The 21,626-nt window shown below is 38.7% G+C and overlaps 1 non-coding gene across 1 annotated transcript; it reads right to left on the bottom strand.

Moving 5' to 3' along the window:
• Positions 1-14,320: 14,320 nt before the first annotated feature.
• On the bottom strand, positions 14,321-14,427 carry LOC118489933. Its single transcript, XR_004887945.1, has one exon. It is a non-coding gene; the product is annotated as a small nucleolar RNA R71 (small nucleolar RNA).
• Between the last annotated feature and the right edge of the window lie 7,199 nt (positions 14,428-21,626).

Here is a 21,626-nt window from a genome sequence, read left to right on the forward strand (position 1 = left end):
TTTGTGTTATAAAAGGTCTGTTGTAGCTAAAGTCTGACAAAAGAGAGCATCTGCTGATGAATAAATGTCTGAAGACGCAAAGGTCTGCTATGAGTCAACCAATGTTAACGAACAACATATGATATTCAATCTTAAAATTCTTAACAGAGGATTTGATACTAACATTGGTAGGGCTAATGATGAATAAGTATTAATATATAACGTCTGCTATAAGTATTATTATATAATTTTGTTTATCAATAACAGTTTTTTGGAAGAATTTACGGTATATTTTGGAGTTATAAAATGTGTGTTGTAGCTAAAGTCTGACAAAAGAGAGCATTTGCTGATGAATAAATGTTTGAAGATGCAAAGGTCTGCTATGGGTCAACAGATGTTAATAAACAACAGATGATATTCAATCTTAAAATTCTTAATAGAGGATTTGATAGTAACAGTTTTTGGGCTAATGATGAATAAGTATTATTATATAACGTCTGCTATAAGTATTATTATATAATTTTGTTTATCAACAACAGGTTTTTGGAAGAATTTACGGTATATTTTTGTGTTATAGAAGGTGTGTTGTAGCTAAAGTCTGACAAAAGAGAGTATCTGTTGATGAATAAATGTCTGAAGATGCAATGGTCTGCTATGGGTCAACAGATGTTAACGAACAACAGATGATTCAATCTTAAAATTTTTAACATAGGATTTGATAATAACAGTGGTCGGGCTAATGATGAATATGTATTATTATATAACGTCTGCTATAAGTATTATTATATAATTTTGTTTATCAATAACAGTTTTTTGGAAGAATTTACGGTATATTTTGGTGTTATAAAATGTGTGTTGTAGCTAAAGTCTGACAAAAGAGAGCATTTGCTGATGAATAAATGTCTGAAGATGCAAAGGTCTGTTATGGGTCAACAGATGTTAACGAACAACAGATGATATTCAATCTTAAAATTCTTAACAGAGGATTTGATACTAACAGTTCTTGGGCTAATGATGAATAAGTATTATAATATAACGTCTGCTATAAGTATTATTATATAATTTAGTTTATCAACAACAGTTTTTTGGAAGAATTTACGGTATATTTTTGTGTTATAGAAGGTGTGTTGTAGCTAAAGTCTGACAAAAGAGAGCATCTGCTGATGAATAAATGTCTGAAGATGCAATGATATGCTATGGGTCAATAGATGATAAGAAACAACAGATAATTCAATCTTAAAATGCTTAACAGAGGATTTGATACTAACAGTGGTTGGGCTAACAACAGATGTTAGACTTACGACTGTTGACTTACACCGATTGAAAAAAAAAAAACTGTTTTTGAAACTTCTACTTGCCTAAAAATACATCCATAGTTAAAGGCTATCGCCTGTTGTCATAATTTCTGTTTATACTAATGAGTGTTGATTTACTATACTGTTGACTGTCATCCATTATGACAACAGAGGTTCTGACGTGGACAGATGTTAGCTAAAAATAAAACAACTGCTGAAAGTTGTCATCTATTCTCAAAACTTCTGTTTATCTAACGACTGTTTGACTCTCACTGTTCCCAACGACCAACAGAGGTTTCCATACGACTGTCATCGGTTGTCGCAAGAGAGGTTCTGACGTGGACAGATCTTTTTGTAACTACTACCACGTCAGCATTCACTTCTTCTCTCTATATAAAAGTTGTTTCATCCCTAAATCGAGGTTCTACCACTGCAGTCTCGAATTCAAAATTCTCAAAAACCTTTTCCAACATATTAAAAACCCTCAAACTTAAACCCTGTTTCATCCCCAAATCACCTTCTTTTTGTTAGTGCAATAACGTCTGTAGCTTCCGTCAACATGTAGTCGTATTTTGTGTAGTTGTATATGTTTTTGTATGTAAAGCAAGTCAGGTTACGGTGTAGTTTATGTTAAGTGCTAAGCTGCCAGCTGATCGGCTAGCCCAGCCGATCAGACCGCCCAACCGATCGACTAGGCAGTTCGATCGGTTAGCATTGTTAGCCGATCGGCTAGCCCAGCCGATCGGCCAGCACTCTCATAGCCTGACTTTGCCTATAAATAGCTGTTCGATCAGCTTGTTTATAACTTTCGCACCTTTGACACTTTCATAGCTAGTGTTAGTCTGAGTTCATCCGGTTCTTGTACACTTTCACATCAGTATTAATAAAATCTCAGACGGTGATTCAAGGAAGAACCTTGTCTTTGTATATTTACTATGTGATTATCTGGATTCCGCACAGTGATCATTTACGATTCAACTACGTTTACGAACAGGAAGATCCCGTCACAGGGACCAACAAGTGGTATCAGAGCTTTAGGAAGCTGAATCGAGATATTCAAAGACGAATTCACCGGAATTCGAGCCGTTCTTGTTGATTTAGAGAGGAATTCACCGGAATTCAAGCCGAGTTTGCTATTTCAGAGACAAATTTCACCGGAAATTTGTTATTTCTACCGTTTCAACTCAGATTTCGCCGCAAATTTGACCGATTCTTCTACTCTCTTCTCAGATCTAGCTTTATTTTTCACTTTGACATCATAAAATTAGAAAAACTTAAAATTCAGAGTGATTTTACGGTTAAAAATTGATAAATTTGCTATAGATCTAATAGCAATCATCAAAATTACAATCCTACAAGTTTTCATAATCAGATTCAACCTAAAACTTGTTCAAATTGATCAAAATCTATGGAAAACTGTTAATATTTGCTGATGTCAGCCGGTCGAACGGCATAGTCGATTCATACACTAGCTGACGTCATCAAGTTTGTTGCATAACCGTTCAGATATTTTCTGTTAGAAAGTGTTGCTGACATCATCAGTGTTAGCCGATAGAACGAGAAAATCGATCGGACGGCATTGTTGAGATTTGATATTTTTGCTGACATCATATTGCTAGCCGATCGAATATGCCAATCGATCGGACAGTAATTGCTTGCTGAAGTATATACTTCTGATTATCAGTCGATCGAACGAGCCAACCGATTCAAGGGTGTGCTGCTCGATTGAACGAACCAATCGATCCAAGTGTCTTTGTGATTACATCTTTGAAATTCAAAAATTTTCTAAGTGTTTGAAAAACATCTCAGGTACTTAACAATGGAAGAATTCATGAACCTGTTCAGTGAAATGTATGCTTTTGCTGGAAACAGTGGAGATGATTCAACAAACCGATCAAACGAAAATGCTCCAAATGCGAGAAAGACATTGACTGATGCACTTAGTGTGGAAAGCGTTTATGGAACTTATAATAAGCCACCAAAGCTGTTAGCAATCGAGGATTATAACCGATGGGCAAAAAGATTCGAGGAATGGTTGAAAGCCTTCGCGTAGCCCCAACTGGAAAAGCCTAAAAAACGGCTTTAACAATGGAAGAGTAGACTTTGAAAACATGTCGGAAAATGAAGAGATTGAATATTTTATAGCTAAACAGAAATGTAAAGCTTTGATTAACCAGTCAGTAAGAGAAGATATAATCTCACTGATTGAGTATTCAAACGCAAAGGATCTTTGGGAAAAACTACAAAAGAAATGTGTGGGTACTGCAGAGATCATCAAAAACAAAAAGAAACTTCTAAAGAAGGAATTTGATCTGTTCGGATGTCTAAAGACTGAGTCTGTTCCAAAAATGATTGAACGTTTCGGACATCTAAAGCTGGAGTTAGCGAGACATGGAGTCCTATACTCTCAAGAAGAACTTGTTGACAAGTTATTTGACTCTCTGCCAGACGAAATGGATTGGCAATACTTCGCATTGATGATCAAGAATACAATCCAGCCAAATGAACTAACAGTTGATTTGCTTATAGAGAAACTTGAGAGTCATGAGCTCGAAATAAAGAAAACACATAAAGTCAATCACTCGTTATATCAACAAAATGTGGATCTTTATTATCCAAAGAGCTTGAATCAAAACACAGGATCTCCGAAAACGGCCTTCACTGCAGAAAGTTCACAACCAAAGAATCAAGAGACCTCACACAGTGGTTTTCACGGAGGAATATCTTCTAGTCCCACAAGTCAAGGACCATCTTCAAGCACATCAAACCAACAACAATCATCACCAAAAAATGTTTTTCAATGTAACATTGCTATTGATTTGAAAAATGGTCAAAACTTCAGTGAGGAGTCAGCGAAACAACAGATGGTTTTCTTAGAATCTGTATTGGAGTCATATGAAGGGTTAGTAGCGGGGAAGATTGGTAACACCAATCTGACAAAGGAAGACTATGACCAGATAGACCCCGAAAAAATGGAGCTGATCGATATTCGTTGGGCCATGGCTAGTGCTGTTCGTCGAGCACAGCGTTTCATGGAAATTACCGGAAGGAAAATAATTGGCTACCAAATTGGGTTTCGATAAGTCTAAAGTGACATGCGTCAAATGCAAACAAAAAGGTCACTTTAAACGTGAGTGCAGAAACGAGTATGCTGATGACTCTGCTAATCCGTTCGGCGAAGACTACTATAAGAAAGCCATTTACCATCAGAATAAATCGGAACCTCCTAGGCTGAAGCAGATTGAAGAAAAAGATAAAGAAAAGTCAAGAGCTCTAGCGGTCATTCACGACGATGAAGGATATGACTGGAGTGAGATATTGCCTGAGGAAGACGCAGTTGGTTATGCGTTCGCAGCAGGAAAGATTGTTCCGTTTAAAGACACAAGAACAGAAGAAGAAAAGTTTGTGAACAGAAGAATGAAAGCCCAGAAAAAAGTAAGTCGAATATATACCATTTACAAAGAAGCGAAATTGGCTAAACGCTGGGATCCAGACCGAGAGTGCTACCTTGATCCTCAAGGTAATATTGCAATCGATCCAAGTTCACTCAGTGTTGATGCAATCATTCAGCAATATGCTGAAGAAAAGGAAGCTAGACAAAGAGAATGGTAGGGTGAAGTTGAAAAGAAAGTCGAAGAGAAAGAAGAAAAGGTGAAGCCGGCAGAGAAGAAGATTGATAATGGATTGATAGATACATCTCAGGAGCTCACAGCCAAAAATCTGATGAAGATGGCGGACAAAGTTCTAGCTGCAAGAGAACTGGAGGTAGATTCTAGTTCTGGAACTAAGTCAAACGGCCAGGTCAGTCAGATTAATACAAAAGAAGTGTCAGGTAAGAAAGATGTAAGCGAAAGTGGCTGCAAGAATTGCAGGAAAAACTGCAAAGAATGTAGTACTATCGCTTACCTCAATAACAAAAAGGTTGAAGACCTAACAAAAAGGGTCAGAGAAGTAGAGAATCAAATCTTAAACCGGGATAAATTGCTAAAAGCTTCAAACGATCATGCAAAAGAGTTAACAGAAAAAATTCAAAGTGATAAAAGTAACTTAGAAAAAACTAAGAAAGAAAATGAAAAACTCATTCTTTAAAATCGTCACATCACTGAAAATTTTAAGAAGCTTAAGCGAACGGTTAAAGATTCGGATGATCGAAATGGCAAAACAACAAAAGAAAATGTGCAACTGTCGGGTGTGTTAAGGGTGAAAGAGGAATTAATAAACAAACAATTGGATGAAATTGCGAATCTGAAGCTTCAATTTCAAGAAGCGAAAATTGAAAATGAACGCATCCAATTAAAATTAACCAGTTACAACTCCGCAAGCTTTGTTTTGCAGCACATTGTTCCCAAACCTATCGGGAAAAACAAAGCTGGCGAAGATGTATTTTCGAACGGAACTGGGGTGGGATATCATCAAGTTCCACCACCTGTTTTAAACAATTTCTCAAAGAAAAAGTCCGGACTGGTTAATGATGAGGATGAGTTAAATGAAATAAAACTTCCAGAATCAATTGATGTTACATTCTCATCATCATCATCTGATGATAGTGTTCAGACTGATATTGTCAAAAGCATAGCAGAAAGTGTCTTAGAGTCTGATTCAAATGAAGATGATGGATGTTTCTTGGATAAGTACATTCCGAAATAAAAATCTAAGAACAACTTAAATGATGAACCAAATCTTGTCATGTACAGGATGTTAGGTTCAGATAAGTTGTTTTCGGATTCTGAGTTTCCAATCGAGAATGTAAATGTGAACAAATTGAAAAATGTTTACAAATTGGTCGAAGTTGAGCTATCAGAAGTAAACAATTTGAACCAAACAAAAAGACATATGAATTTTGAGAAAGATAAAGCTTACTACAAGAAACCTGTTGTTCCACCACGTTTTTCTAATAACAAACGAAACAACTGGTCGGGTGGATATCAGGGGGGTAAGTCTTATCAGAAGAAAAATGTTCAAAACAAGAAGTTCGTTGAAAAGAAAGTGTTTGTGAACAGCTCAAGTTCATTCTCAAATGAAGAACCTAAAATCTTTTCAAAATCAAACAAAGAATTCTTTGAGGAAAAGGCCTCACAACCTCAGTCTGAAGGCACAAGTCGGGTAGCTGACACCCGAACATGCTTCAGATGCAATCAAGTTGGGCATATTGCACGAAAGTGTACCAATTTGAAGCCTAAGACTGACGTAGTTGAGAGCCAAAAGAAGAAAGATGTTGTGAAGGGTAAAGCTCCATTGATTGTTGAGAAAAAGGTTGTAAAAAAGGAAAACACCAAAGTCAAAACCGAACCCGTAAAGAAAGTGGTAACTAAAATTGACAAATTTTACAAACGGGTGGCAACAACTCAACAAACATGGAAGCCGAAAGTTGCTGAGATGAGAGCAAATAGCTCAAAACCAAAGGTTTCTGAGATGGAAAAACAATCATCTTCTACCTCATCGGTAAAGATGAATGTTCCTTTGGATCTTTATGAAAAGCTTGAAAAAGAAAAATCAATTTCTGAAAAGAAATGGGTGGCAAAGAAAGACCAACCATCTGGTCAATCTAAAAAGGATAAATTGTTCACACAAAAAGAGGTTGAGGTTGAGTCCAAAGAAAGCTTGAAATTAAGTGATAAAAATTTTCCGCCACTCTACACAACAAAATCTCACATCAAACTTGAGTTACCTAAGTCCAAAGAGGCTTGGGTAGCAAAATCTGTTTGATTGTGTTTGATTTACCGGAGCTTCCTTGATCGCGAAGCATGAATCGGCATCCTTATTGAAATGTTTTAATCATGATTGGTTTTTGTGCAGGATCTTCCACAACTTGTTTCAAGATGGATCATGGATAGTGGAGCTTCCAGACATATGACGGGGAAGACTGCATTGTTGTACGATGTAAGGAATATAAATGGAGGATACGTTGGATTCGCTGTTAATCAAGGTGGTCGGATCATTGGTGAAGGAACGTTATCCAACGGGATTGTAACGTTTGAAAGAGTCAATTACATTGCTGAGCTAGAGAATAACCTACTAAGCATTTCTCAGATCTGTGACAGAAAGTATACCACTCACTTCACTGACAAAGAGTGTTTGATTCTAAAACCGGATTTGTTGTCCCCGAAGAATGGGTCATCATGAGTGCACCAAGAGTCAACGACCTGTATATCTTGGATATGAGCATAGCAACGACAACTACGGGTCAGGCTTATTGTTTCGTGTCTAGAGCAACTGAGAAGGAGTCAAGATTGTGGCACCGAAAGTTGGGGCATATACATCTTAGAAAAATGAATCATTTGGTGCACAATGATCTGGTTACAGGAGTTCACATCAAAGGTTTTCATCTGGAAGGGGAATGCATAAGTTGCATTAAAGGCAAACAGAAGAAAAAGTCGCACCCCAAAAAGCAAGTCAATTCAGTTTCACGGCTTTGGAAAGACTTCACATGGATTTATTTGGTCCTGTGAATATCAAAAGCATTACAGAAGATTACTACTGTTTGGTCGTCACTGATGATTATTCCAGATTTTCTTGGGTATCTTTCTTGAAGACAAAGGATGAAACGTTTGATAGTCTGATGGCGTTATTCAAAAAGATTGAGAATTTGTACCAGAGGCGTATCCGAAGAATTAGAAGCGATAATGGTACTGAATTCAAAAACAACAAGATGGGGGAATTTTGTGAAGAAAGAGGTATATTGCATGAGTTTAGTGCTCCGTACACTCCGCAGCAGAATGGAGTAGCAGAACGCAAAAACCGGACACTAATCGAGACAACCAGAACAATGCTCACAGATTCAAAACTTCCAATAAATTTTTGGGCTGAAGCTGTTTCCGCAGCATGCTATACTCTCAACAGAGTTCTCACCGTCAAGAAATTCAACAAAACATGCTTCAAATTGATCAATAACCGCAAACCTAACTTGAAGTATCTTGAACCGTTCGGGTCACCCTGTACGGTGATAGAACCTTTTGGAAAGTTCGGACCAAAATGCATCGAGGGTATATTCGTTGGATATGCAAGTCCTTTGTGTCGTGTCTCCGTGCCAAGAGAAAAGCGGATTATTGAAGCAGCAAATATTGAATGTCAAGGTCATACGATGCCGCCTCAGAACCCAGGAGATTCATGGCGATATCACTACGACACTCTGTGGGATTCGTTTGATGTAATGGAAGAACCTGAAGATGAAGAAGACTTCTTTGATGAGTTGGATATTCTTAGAGATTATGAGTCATCAGAGGAAAGATTTCCAGCCAAGTATTCTAGGCAATCTCAGAAAACTTCAAACGATGATGAAGCAGGTCCTAGTAATGCTGGTGAACAAGATGATTCACCACATTCTCACGATTATCAGACAGCAACAAATGATGATACAACATCTGATATTGCTCCAACTTTTGATCATGGTGATTCAGAATCTGAGGGGGAGCAGATCCAGATTTTAGATCAAGCAGATCCTATCAGTGAAGAAGGTGCAAATCAAAATGTCACTAATCTGGAAGGCAATGTAGATGTTCCGAGTGAAGTAATGCCCAGAACTATTTCATATCATCCAGAGGAGCTGATCATAGGAGAGCTTCAATCAGGAGTTCGCACCAGACATCAAATTGACCAAGGGCTTACAAGTTTTTATTCTTCAGTAGCACCTCTAAAATATGAATTCTCATTATGTTGTTTCATTTCGCAGATCGAACCTCGATCATACAAAGAGGCGCTTACAGAAGATTCTTGGGTCAACGCGATGCAAGAAGAGATGAACCAGTTTGAAAAATTGGGAGTTTGGAAACTGGTGGATCTACCTGAGGGTCACAGGAAAATCAACACCAAATGGGTGTTCAAGTGTAAAAGAGACGACAGAGGAGTAGTTGTGAGAAGCAAAGCTCGACTCGTTGTTCAGGGCTTCAGTCAACAGGAGGGAATTGATTTTACTGAAGTTTACGCTTCTGTTGCACGACTAGAAGCAATCAGAATTTTCCTAGCATTTGCATCATGGAAGAACTTTAAAGTTTATCAGCTTGATGTAAAGTCGGTCTTTCTCTATGGTAAAGTGAAGGAGGAAGTGTATGTGGGACAGCCACCGGGCTTCGTCGATCCACACCACAAAGATAAAGTTTATCTCTTGGATAAAGCGTTATATGGCTTACATCAGGCCCCGAGAGCCTGGTATGAGACATTATCTCAGCATCTGTTAGCCAATCACTTCATCCGGGGAACAATTGACGCTACCCTCTTCACAAAAATAGTCGACGGTCACCAGTTGATAGTACAAATTTATGTGGATGACATAATTTTTGGGTCAACAAATGAGAACTTGTGCAAAGATTTTGAGCAAGTGATGAAGCAAAAGTTCGAAATGTCATCAATGGGGGAAATGAAATTCTTTTTGGGACTCCAAGTTGATCAACTTCCTGAGGGGATCTTTATTCACCAGACAAAGTACGTTCATGATATTCTAGAGAAATTTGGAATGTCAGGTTCTACTCCTGCGGCAACCCCATTAGCAACAAATCATGGGATTCACCCAGATCTCACCGGAGACAGGGCAGATGAAACAGTCTATCGTTCCATGATTGGTTCTTTGATGTATCTAACTGCTTCAAGGCCCGATATTATGTATCCGACGTGCCTCGCAGCAAGATTTCAATCTAACCCGAGAGCCTCGCACTTGATCATTGTGAAAAGGATATTACGCTACCTGAAAGGAACTCCGTCGTTGGGGTTGTGGTATCCTAGAAAAGGCGATTTTACGCTCGAAGGGTATTCCGACTCGGATTTCGGATGCTGCAAAGTCAATGCCAAATCAACAACTGCAGGATGCCAGTTCTTTGGACCTCGCTTGGTCACCTGGAAATGTAAGAAACAAACGTCTGTGGTGCTATCCACATGTGAAGCAGAGTACATATCTGCCAGCAGTTGCTGCTCTCAGATCCTGTGGATACAGCAACAGATGCGCGACTACGGTTTGCAGTTTCTTAACACTCCTCTTTATGTTGATAATGAGGCCGCAATTAACATAAAAAAAAACCCGGTACATCATGCTAAAACCAAACATATAGAAATTCGTCATCACTTTATTCGCGATTTTTTTGAGAAAAAGTTGATACGAATTGAGAAAATCCACACTGACGAGCAAAAAGCTGATCTTCATACCAAAGCATTTGATAGAACACGTTTTAAATATCTTTTAAAACTGAATGGTATGATGCTCTTTTCGATGTCAGATGGAATCATTGGCGTTGATGAGGATACCACTGTAGATGATGTTGATAAACATTCTGCAATGGTTTGTCGATTTTTTACCTGTTTTGGTCTTTAGGGGGAGATAGGTATATTTGTATATACTTTTAGAAAATCCAAAAACATTAAAAAATCAAAAAGCCAAAAACATGATAAAGTTTCAAAATCCAAAAACAATAAAAAATGAAAAAGAGTTTGTGTAAAAAGGGAAAACGATAGTACATCAGCTAGACGGCTTCAGTATGCTAAAGATTTGTAAAGAATATAGCTTTAAACAGTCTTGCTGATGATGTGTCAATAGGTTTTTATTCAATCAGTAAATTTGTTTGGGATATAAACATAATAATTCAAACTTACTTATTTCGTGGGAAACACTACTTGGATATATAGGTAAACCCTGAAATCTCGTTTGAAAAGTCTCTTATTCTGATATACTAGGTCTTTATACTCTATGATGTCTGGGGTATTATTCCGGGACTTCTGCTGAATGGAAGTTCTGACCTAGTCCTTGGATAATACTTTGCTCAAATGCTTGAAACATAGCATATGCCCTCAGCTGATTAAACAATAAAATTGATAATCATTGCTGTTGTAGCTAAAAGATCCTCTAAAGGGGACATACGTATAAGTCGAAGCTGATATCTCTCTGCGCAAACGGAAGTATCGACCTGAGATCCCTCAGCCCTCGCATTTAACCCCTAAATTATGGACAGATATCATTGTAGTCTATTCACCTGTAAGACTGAATACTGGGATTTGGATACGGGAGTATATTCAAGAAGTGGGACACATAAATAAGTTTAAGTTCTTAATTCACCTAAGTCGTATCCTGAACAAATTGAAACTTGAATGAAAATTTAAGATGGATCAGCATATTGACAATCAATGTAAATTGTTTAAAGCTTATAATGTTTCCAAGCTTAACGGTACTTGAAACTTGTCGGTAGCTAATATGATTCCCTAAAACGCTCACCAAAAATATGTCTGTAAATAGATTACTTTCATTACATTTTGTATTTCAGTTTATACTTTAGATTAGAATATGCATTAAAAACTCAAAAAGTTTTTACATTTCTGCTTTATTTTTCGACAAACCAAAGCAGAGTGTTATTCTTCAGATTCACAGTTTGATGCAGATGCTGGAAATTGTTCTGAACTGAAAGACGGGTTGGGAGCTAATCTTGACACAAACAGAGAAATTGAAAAGTCAAAATGCAAGTTCATTAAATTGAAACTTGTAAATTTTCAGAAAAATGTTGATCAAAACATCAGTGAGTTTTTGCTTCGGGTCAACCAAGGTCATTAAGTTGAAACTTGGTAGACAAATTAAGTACCTAGGGTCATTAATTTGGACCTAGACACTTAAGTGGATTTCTCGAACACTGATAATGTGAAAAAGGTCAGATAATGTGAAAAAGGTCAAAAAGTCAAATGGGTTAGAAAAGTCAAAGTGCCTTGGATCGAACAGGCTAGCCGATCGGCTAGACCAGCCGATCGAATGGCCTAGCCGTTCCAAATGACACCCTATAAATAGAAGTTCTTGCTTCATTTAAACGGTTACACACTTCGATCGAACAAGAACTCTCTCAGCCGATTCACTATTTTTCACTAAATTATTTGATTCTCTTTGCATCATAGCATTGATTTGTTGGTTTTCTCATCATATTCAATGGCAAAGGTACGTATTTCAATTCAAAATCTTTGAAATTCTCACTGTTCTTCTTGTTCTCCATTTGTCGGTCCTTTAAACTCAGATTTAGGAAGATTTAGGAAACATCTTGTTTACCGTTTCAATTTTTGAAAAATCTTGTTTGAACTTGTTAGATCTAAGATTATGCTTGTTCGGCAGTCGGCACGTATTTTCATGAAATTAGGCACCTTGTAGGATGTTTTAGACAAAGAAAAGCATAGGGTTTTGTTCACGACAACATTAGGATTCTAGATCTGTGCTCAATTTGTACTTTTGAGGATAAAATTTTGAAACATCTGATTGTGTGTTCCTAGCCGTTTCAGTGTCACTTGCTAGCCGATCGGCTAGACCAGCTGATCGAATAGCAAAAATGTCTATGTGCTTGTTTTGATGCATAGGATTCTTTAACTGATAATGCTTTGAAATTTGTGCCAAGTGAATGCTATGTAAACTAGGTGTTAGAATATTTTGATGAATGCCAGTTGATCAAATTGCATTGCTAGCTGATCGGCTAGACCAGCCGATCGAACAGCAACTGCTAGCCGATCGAACAGCATTTCATCATACCTTGTTCTTGATCATAGTGCTAGCCGATCGAATAGCAATTTGCTAGCCGATCGAACAGCAACCTGCTAGCCGATCGAACAGCAACTTGCTAACCGCTCGAACAGCATCTTGCTAGCCGATCGAACAGCAACTTGCTACCCGATCGAGTAGCATTACTTGTTTGAAAGAACAACATCCATTTTTCACCTAGATTTCTGTGCATAAGTTTGTCAACCGATCGAAGAGCATTTGCTAGCCGATCGGGCATCATTTGTAAAAATTTCATTATCATTAGTTGCTAGCCGATCGGCTAGACCAGTCGATCGAACAGCAAACATTCTTTCAAAATTCTCATAACATTTAACAATTCGATCGAATAGCAATTTACTAACCAATCGAACAGCCATTGTCACTCTATTTTCAGCATTTAGTTAGTTTTTATTTTTCTTAGTTTAAAACATTTTTCTAACCTTTTTGATTTGATTAGACGTTGAGGATAAACCGGTATTAAAAGCTCTTGTGTCCTTGGACGACCTCGGTATCTTACCAACACTATACTACGTCCACGATGGGTGCACTTGCCCATATGTGTGTTTAGTGTTAGTAAATATCGTGTTTTATAAATTTAAAACTTGGCTAAAAGTGTAAAAAGGGCTTAAATATATATCTAAAAACATATATACACTAACACGCATCATGTTTTTGGCGCCGTTGCCGGGGACACAAGGATTTTAAGAAAGTTAGGAATCAACGGCCTAATCATATTTTTATTTTTTTTTTATTTTTTTAGGATTTTTTCTTAGATTTTTAGCTTCTGCAGAGCTCAGCACGGGGCCGTGCCTGGTTGGACACGGGCCGTGCTCAGCAAAGTTACTGGCAGTTTTTGTTTTTCAAGTTACAGAAGGCTGACCACGGGGCCGTGCCGGTGCAACACGGGGCCGTGTCCAACTTCCAGTAACTGGGATCTGGAAAACAATCACTGTATTTCCGACCACGGGGCCGTGTTCGCTCAACACGGGGCCGTGGTGAACCTTCTGACCGACATTCTTTTTTGTTTTTATTGCAGGACTTGGAACCCGACACCATCCTCACGTAGTGTATGAGCTCCAGTTCCAATAAAGACATAAAAGAACCGCTAGAAGAACCCGAACGCTTTCTCAGAAAAAAGTTAAAAGCCAAAAACCAAGAGAAGGTTTCGGGTGATCCACCCCCAATGGCGGACCAACGTACCCTCATGGATTATTTACGGCCCACCGTAGGTAATCTAGGCGCCGCTATCAATGCCCCGAATGTCGAAGCCAATAACTTCGAACTTCGACCGCACTTGATACAAATGCTCCAAAACTCCGCAACCTTTCACGGGCTTGCGGACGAGGATCCCCATCTACATATAACTAATTTCTTAGAAATATGTGATACCTTTCGGATCAATGGGGCATCAAACGACGCCATCCGCCTCCGTATGTTTCCATTCTCACTGAAAGACCGAGCGAAAGCTTGGCTCAACACCCTCCCAGCTGGATCGGTAAACACCTGGGATGAACTAGCCCAAAAATTTCTATATAAGTATTTCCCTCCTTCTAAAACTGCTAAATTAATGGCTGAAATTAATACATACTCACAAGAGGACGGGGAATCCTTATATGAAACTTGGGAAAGGTTCAAGGAGCTATTACGCAAATGCCCCCATCACGGCCTCGCAATATGGCAACAAGTATCCACTTTCTACAATGGATTGTTGCCACATACTAGGCAGACACTTGATTCTAGCTCCGGGGGACTTTTAGGTAATCGACGCCCACACGAAATATATAATCAAATTGAGGAAATTGCTCAAACCAATTTTCAATGGCACACTCCCCGGGGAAATAAGTCTATCGCCCCGGGCGCCCATAAGGTCGACGAAAGCACCTCTTTACAAGCCCAAATCGAGGCCCTTTCTTCAAAAATAAAAAAATTAGAAATGACAAAAACAGTCTCGGTTATGGCTTGTGAGGGGTGTGGTGGGTCACATGAAAATTGGAGTTGCATGAAAGAAACGGACGATCAACAAGAAATGGTAAACTACATTGATAATAGACCTAGGCCGTCGGGTCCTCCAACGGGAACCTACAACCAAGGATGGCAAAACCACCCAAACCTTGGTTGGAGGGAAACCGGCAATAGTAGTAACCAACAAACCCAACGAACAAACTTTCAGCAATCAAGGAATGAGTCACAAAATTTCACTCAACAAGGTGGACGAGAAAGGCTCGAAGATACTATATCTCGCCTCATCTCCGACACTGATAAGAAAAACTCGGAAAGATTTCTACAATTAGAATCTAATTTTAGGAATCAACAAGCTAGCATTCAAAACATAGAAAAACAAATAAATCAACTAGCACAAAATTTTTCCGAGAGACCGCAAGGCGCATTACCTAGCAATACCGAAACAAACCCAAAGGCGCAAGTTCACCTCATCACACTACGAAACCGCACCGTAGGGCCTGCAGAAGTACCTCCAGCGGCGGAAGAAACAACGCCAACACATCCGCAGGAAAAGAACTCTCCCCCATCACCAGAGCCTATCAAGGCTCCTCGAGTTCCGTACCCCGGTAGGTTAATTCGTCAAAAAACCAATGAGCAATTCGCAAAATTCGAAAGTTTGTTAAAACAATTGCATGTCAATATTCCTTTTATCGAAGTCCTAACCCAAATGCCCAAATACTCTAAATTTATGAGGGAATTCCTTACACATAAAAAGAAAATTGAAAATTTGCAATTAGTTAATTTAGGCGAAGAATGCTCTGCCCTCGTACTCAATAAACTACCCCAAAAGAAAATCGATCCCGGAAGTTTCACGATTCCATGTTCAATAGGGGAATCACCCGTTCGCAATGCCTTGGCCGACTTAGGGGCTAGCATTAACCTCATGCCCTCATCAATGTTCAAAAGGCTTGGCTTGGGAACCACGAGCCCTACAAAAATAAGCATACAACTCGCTGATCGATCAGTCAAATTCCCACAAGGTGTCATCGAAAATGTCTTGGTAAGGGTAAGCAAATTCGTTTATCCCGTTGACTTTGTCATACTCGACATGGAGGAAGACACCGAGGTCCCCCTTATCCTAGGGAGACCCTTCCTTGCCACAGCACAAGCAGTGGTAGACATGAATGAAGGGACACTGACTTTGAAGTATGGGGACGATGAGGTGAAGTTCGGAGTTGGGAAGAAAATAGAGGACGACGACCCAGTCAATTACATGAAGGTTATTGATTCAAGCTTGGATGCCGCTCTCCGACGGTGTAACTTGGGAAGCAAGGCACTCCACTCAGAAGAGATATAACCAGAAATCGGGTCTAGCCAAGGACCCTTATAAACGTGGCGCACCACGGAGGCATTCCGCGGATCTATCCTTAGTTTAGTTTAGTTTAATCTTTTAATTTTTGCAGAACAAAACACACTCATGGTGGTAATGGATGAAAAAGGGAACGAGAAAAAATGGAACCATGCATGAAGAACAGAGCAACCCGACAAAAATCTCCATTACAGAAGGCTCAACACGGGCCGTGCTCAACCAACACGGCCCCGTGCTGAGCCCCTGCAGAAAAATCACCCAGTTCAGGTAACTGGACACGGGCCGTGTTCAGCGGACACGCCCCCGTGTCCAGGCTTCTGTTTCAATTCTGAAATTTTTGTTACTGGCACTTGACCACGGGGCCGTGCCCGGTGAACACGGGGCCGTGTCCAGAGTGCCAGTAACATAAATATTTGCTTTCTAACACACTTTTATACATTTTAATCAACCAAAAATATTGTTTTTGGACACATTGAGGACAATGTGTAAATTAAGTGTGGGGGGGATGCTAAAACCTTGAAATTTTGCAAAATCCTAAACACAAGCCTTACACAAAACTCTATTGGAACCGCTAAACACCCCAAATTTTTTTCAAACACTTTTTCATTTTTTTATTTATTTACTTGTCTTAGTTTAAGTTGGGAAGAACAAGTTCTAAAAAGGTTATATTTTTACAAGTTTATAACCAATAGCGTCGTGATAAAAAAGGAACCAACATAAGAAAATTATGAAACGGCATAACAAGTCTAGTTAAAATTCGATTATATATACTTGGTCACATTAAAAACCCATTCCCACAAAAGTGAGTTTTGAGCCTTTATTGAGCATAAAAATACACATATTTAGATTAAATGCTCATTTTTCGTTTCTTGTGTGAATAGCCGCTCGGTCCTTACAATTCTAGAACTTGCCACGACGATACATTCCCGGTCCTTACCAACTTAAACCCAAGTAAGTAAATGATGGAGGCATTAGGACTAACCATTTTTCTTTCAAAACCATTATTTTTCATTGTTTTTACCTACCCAAAATCCCCTTAGAAAACCCCTTTGAACCTAAACCTTTCATTTCATTACCCCAAAAACCATTTTTACCTTCCAAAAAAAAAACTTTTTTCATTTTTTTCACCCTTTATTTTAGTAACAAGCTCGGTTTTTCGTCAACTTGCCCTTTCAAGTGACAAAAAAAAAAAAAAAAAAAAAAAAAAAACTAGATGATGAAGTCAAAAACAAACAAAAGCTACAAAAGCTTGTTTGGAGAAATACTTCAAAAATAATAAGTCACTAAAAACAAGGTATTTTACGAAAAACGACAATTGTTACGATTTTCGCCCTTTTTACTAACCACTAACCAACCACCCACCTTTAAACCCAAGCCTTCACCCCAAAAGTCCTCTTGATATTTACAAAGGTAAAAAGTTAAAAAGGAGGAGGATTGATTGCTTGGCAAGCCTATGGAAATACGTAAGTTCCGTGCCGCTCTCGAGTGATTCACTAAAATATACACCTTCGGCCGAGTGTTGAGTGATCTCCCGTGAGGTATGTGAACTTGTATATAAATGGAATTTTAATAAAACATGTTATGCCCAAATAAGTAATTTATCTTGTGAAAAGTTCAAAATAAATCATAACGAATAGGATTGTAAATAAATAAAAATAAAACCTACAAAAACCTTGGATTCCCGACACTCTAGGACAAGCTAAAAAAACTTCTCTTCTACCTATTCCATTTGGGAGTGTAAGCCACATTTAAAGAGTTTTGCTTGAGGACAAGCAAAAGTTCAAGTGTGGGGGTATTTGATGTGTGTAAAATGCAACATATAAAACACATCAATTAAGGCATAAAACTAACCCTTTTTAAGTACTAATGTTGGAAAAAGAGTGTTTTTGTCTTCCTTTTGTATTTTCAGGATGAAATGAGCTCAAAATCACAAAAGAAGCAAAAAGACCACTAATTCTACCATAAATACAAGAAAAGGAACAAAAGTGGACTGCCCGGACCCTCAACGGCACCTCCCAAGGCAAAAAGAAGGAAACAGAGTCTGAACACGCCCCGTGTCCAGCGAACACGGGGGCGTGCCCAGGAAGCAGCAGAAAAGACAAACCAGTAGAAGCTTCCATTGCCCACCACGGGGCCGTGTCCAGCGAGCACGGGGGCGTGGTGAAAGTACAGCAGGCCCATTAATTGTAATTCGCAATTACAATTAATGAAGAGAGAGAGTGTCAGGCGGGCACGGGGCCGTGTCCAGCGGACACGGGGCCGTGTCCAGCCTTCTGTTCAGCCTATAAATAGAGGAGCTTGGCTTCATTCTCTCTCATCCCTTGGCACACCACCTCTCTCACACTTCATCCACCACCCACCACCACCATAACACCATCATCCACCACCATCATCCATTGTCCATCATAGAGTGTGTGAGTCGTCTCGGGATCCAAGATTGATCGTAAGAGTTCTTGACAATCAAGGCCATGTTTGCCTAAGTCTCTTACATCACTTGGTGAAGACAAGTGTTTAGTATAATACTTTTTATTTTTAATCTTTTGCACTTTTTATTTGGTTTTGTATTAATGACTTTAATAACTAGTTACTTATGTTGAAGGTGATCTTTCCTTATCGTTTGTCCGTGGTGTCTTGGCGTTATTTTACTGTCTATATAAAATAAAAGATTTTCACCATTCATATCTCCACGGTCTATATGGAGGTATGTTGGCTACCTGGTCGGGGGTTAAGGGAACGGTTTGGTAAGGGTCTTGCCCTTGTTCAGCGTTTAGAGGTCCTGCTTGGGACCTGGGTCGAATTTAGTAGGATCTCCTTCAATGCCCATAGGTATTGGATGGCGGGGATCCAAACTCTTTGACCCCCTCATAAGTTAACTACTATTAATACTATAACCCGGCTATTTAGGACTGTATCCCTGCTGACTCAGACTACTTAGCCGAGGGTAACGTCGCCGCCAAAAGCGGGGCCTACCATAATTTGCATTAATAACTTAATTCATTATCTTTCAATAATCCGACCCTTTAGGATTGTATCCTTGCTGACTCAAACTACTGGGTTGAGGGTAACGTCGCCTTCAAAAGAGGGGCCTACTACAATAACTAAGATAATCTCTTAAACAAGTGCAAAAGTGCGAAAATAATCAAAGGTTATACTAATACACGTGTCGGATCCAAGTGATTCATCTTGTCTATCTGTTTTTATTTTATTTTTATTTTCAGCATTTAGTTAGTTTTTATTTTTCTTAGTTTAAAACATTTTTCTAACCTTTTTGATTTGATTAGACGTTGAGGATAAACCGGTATTAAAAGCTCTTGTGTCCTTGGACGACCTCGGTATCTTACCAACACTATACTACGTCCACGATGGGTGCACTTGCCCATATGTGTGTTTAGTGTTAGTAAATATCGTGTTTTATAAATTTAAAACTTGGCTAAAAGTGTAAAAAGGGCTTAAATATATATCTAAAAACATATATACACTAACACGCATCAATGTACCTTGTACAATTGATGCTGAGTCGACAACTGGTTCTGTGGTAGAAAAAATGGCAACATTTCTGAGAGAGAGCAGAATTGCTAAAGCAATGTCAGATAGATCTGTGGTTTATGAATCACATGTTAGAACATTCTGGAATACAGCAAGGTTTGACGAAGCTGATAAGATGATTCATGTTGTTTTAAGAAAGAAGGATAAGGATGGAAAAGATATAGATGTTGGTATTGAGTTTGGTGTTGCAGATGTGAGAAGAGTACTTGATCTACAAGATTCTGATGATGATCCGACTATCATGTCAGAACGTCTTGTAAAAGGTTTATGGTGCAGAATGGGTTTCACCGGGCACATAAATGGAAAGATGTACAAAAGATGTTTCTCTAAAGCATATTGATACTTGATGCATTGCTTGGTTCATTCGTTATCACACAGGAAAGGAGCCTATGATGAGGTGTCTGATTATATCATGAACATCATCGCAAGCTTCGTGTTAAATAGAAAGTACAACATTTCTCAAGTGATTTTTGAGTATATGAAGGAAAATTGTCAACTGATAACTGGTAAAATACATATATTTGTCCCGTGTAGATTGTATAATTATTGTATAAGTTTTATTTATTTTTATTTAGTTTTTAGTGTATATTATATTATTTTGTATTTTGGCAGGTACTGGTGTAAATGGAGCAAAAACGAATAATATGTAAATGACCAGCCAATTGGGCAGAGTGGTGTGCCAGAGACCGAAGCAAAATTGCCGCTGAGTTTGCCAAAGCCACTATCTCTATTTTATAAATTAGTGGGATGTTAATAAAATCAAAATAAAGAAATTGATGGGCTGAGAATTAAAGGTTGATGTAACTAAATGGCCTTGCAAGTAATTTGATATGTTGAGTTGGGCTACGTTACTTTAGGAGGGGTTATAAAATTCATTATTCTAGATGGACTGGAGAGTTGATTTGTAAAAAGAAACTTGGGCCGCCAACAAACACAGTAAATGACAATTTTTAAAAGGATCATGGGCTCATGTTATGTCTTTTAAAAGAAATAAGGGAGCACCAGGAATGGGCCGCACGAATTCACAAGGAGGCAGCCTTGATTGGCTTAGGTGGGCGGCGGATTTATTGATTGGGATGCACATTGAACGAAAAAGGAGAGGCTGTCTTTATATATTTTATTTTTGACGTAAGAAGAGGAGACGACAGCAAGTAGGTGGGCGCAAGATTAGCGGAAGGAACAAACAAAATAAAAAAAACCTATTGGGCCGTAAGAAAAGAGAAATCAACTTTTGGGAGGCCATTATTTAATATTGTCGAACATCAGTAGGACAAGAGATCAGACGGCAATTTTAGAAGATACATCAGCAGCCGCACGTAAGTCGACGGGGAGGAGACGCACGAACAACATCAGGGTATAAGGAGTGGTTAAACACTTTAAAGTGGCAAACCAAAAAACCGACCAATGAGAGCGCGCCATGTCAATCAGTCAAAAATGTTTAAACTCTGGTGAAAAATGTTGACAATGGTTTAAACACTTGGTGAAGTGGTAAACTATTTTTTTAAAAAAAAGGAAAAAGGTGTGATTGGTTGAGATAGGAATGGACCCCACCCCACACCCCCTCTCTCTCCTCTTCCTCCCTTTGCCGCATCGGTATACCGTCACCGCATGAAACCAATTATGATCGGTAAACTTTTGTAGGCATTGGTTTGCCATTTCGGTAAACCAAGTTTACCGACACACAATTCTTCCACACCGTATCCCCTCAGTTTTAAAGATTGTTTTGCAAGAAATCAAGTTTGAAGGAATCATTGGGGTCAAGTGGGAAGCTTAGAGATCAAGAAATTTACGGGTTCTACCTTACGATTTCTTTTATTTTCTAGTTTCTTATTCTTACTTTAATGAATTCTTGTTCTAAACCTTGTTTGTTTATTTTTGAGACCATGTTTCTCGGCTAAACTTCAATAACTACCTAGGCATGACAATAGTTAAATAAAGTTTGGTTCTTTATTCGATTTTTGGCGTGGTTGTGGATTTTTCTTGTATTGTAAAAGCTTCGGGAATTTAACTT

This window comes from Helianthus annuus, chromosome 2 (assembly GCF_002127325.2).
Source record: "Helianthus annuus cultivar XRQ/B chromosome 2, HanXRQr2.0-SUNRISE, whole genome shotgun sequence".
Lineage (NCBI taxonomy): Eukaryota > Viridiplantae > Streptophyta > Magnoliopsida > Asterales > Asteraceae > Helianthus > Helianthus annuus.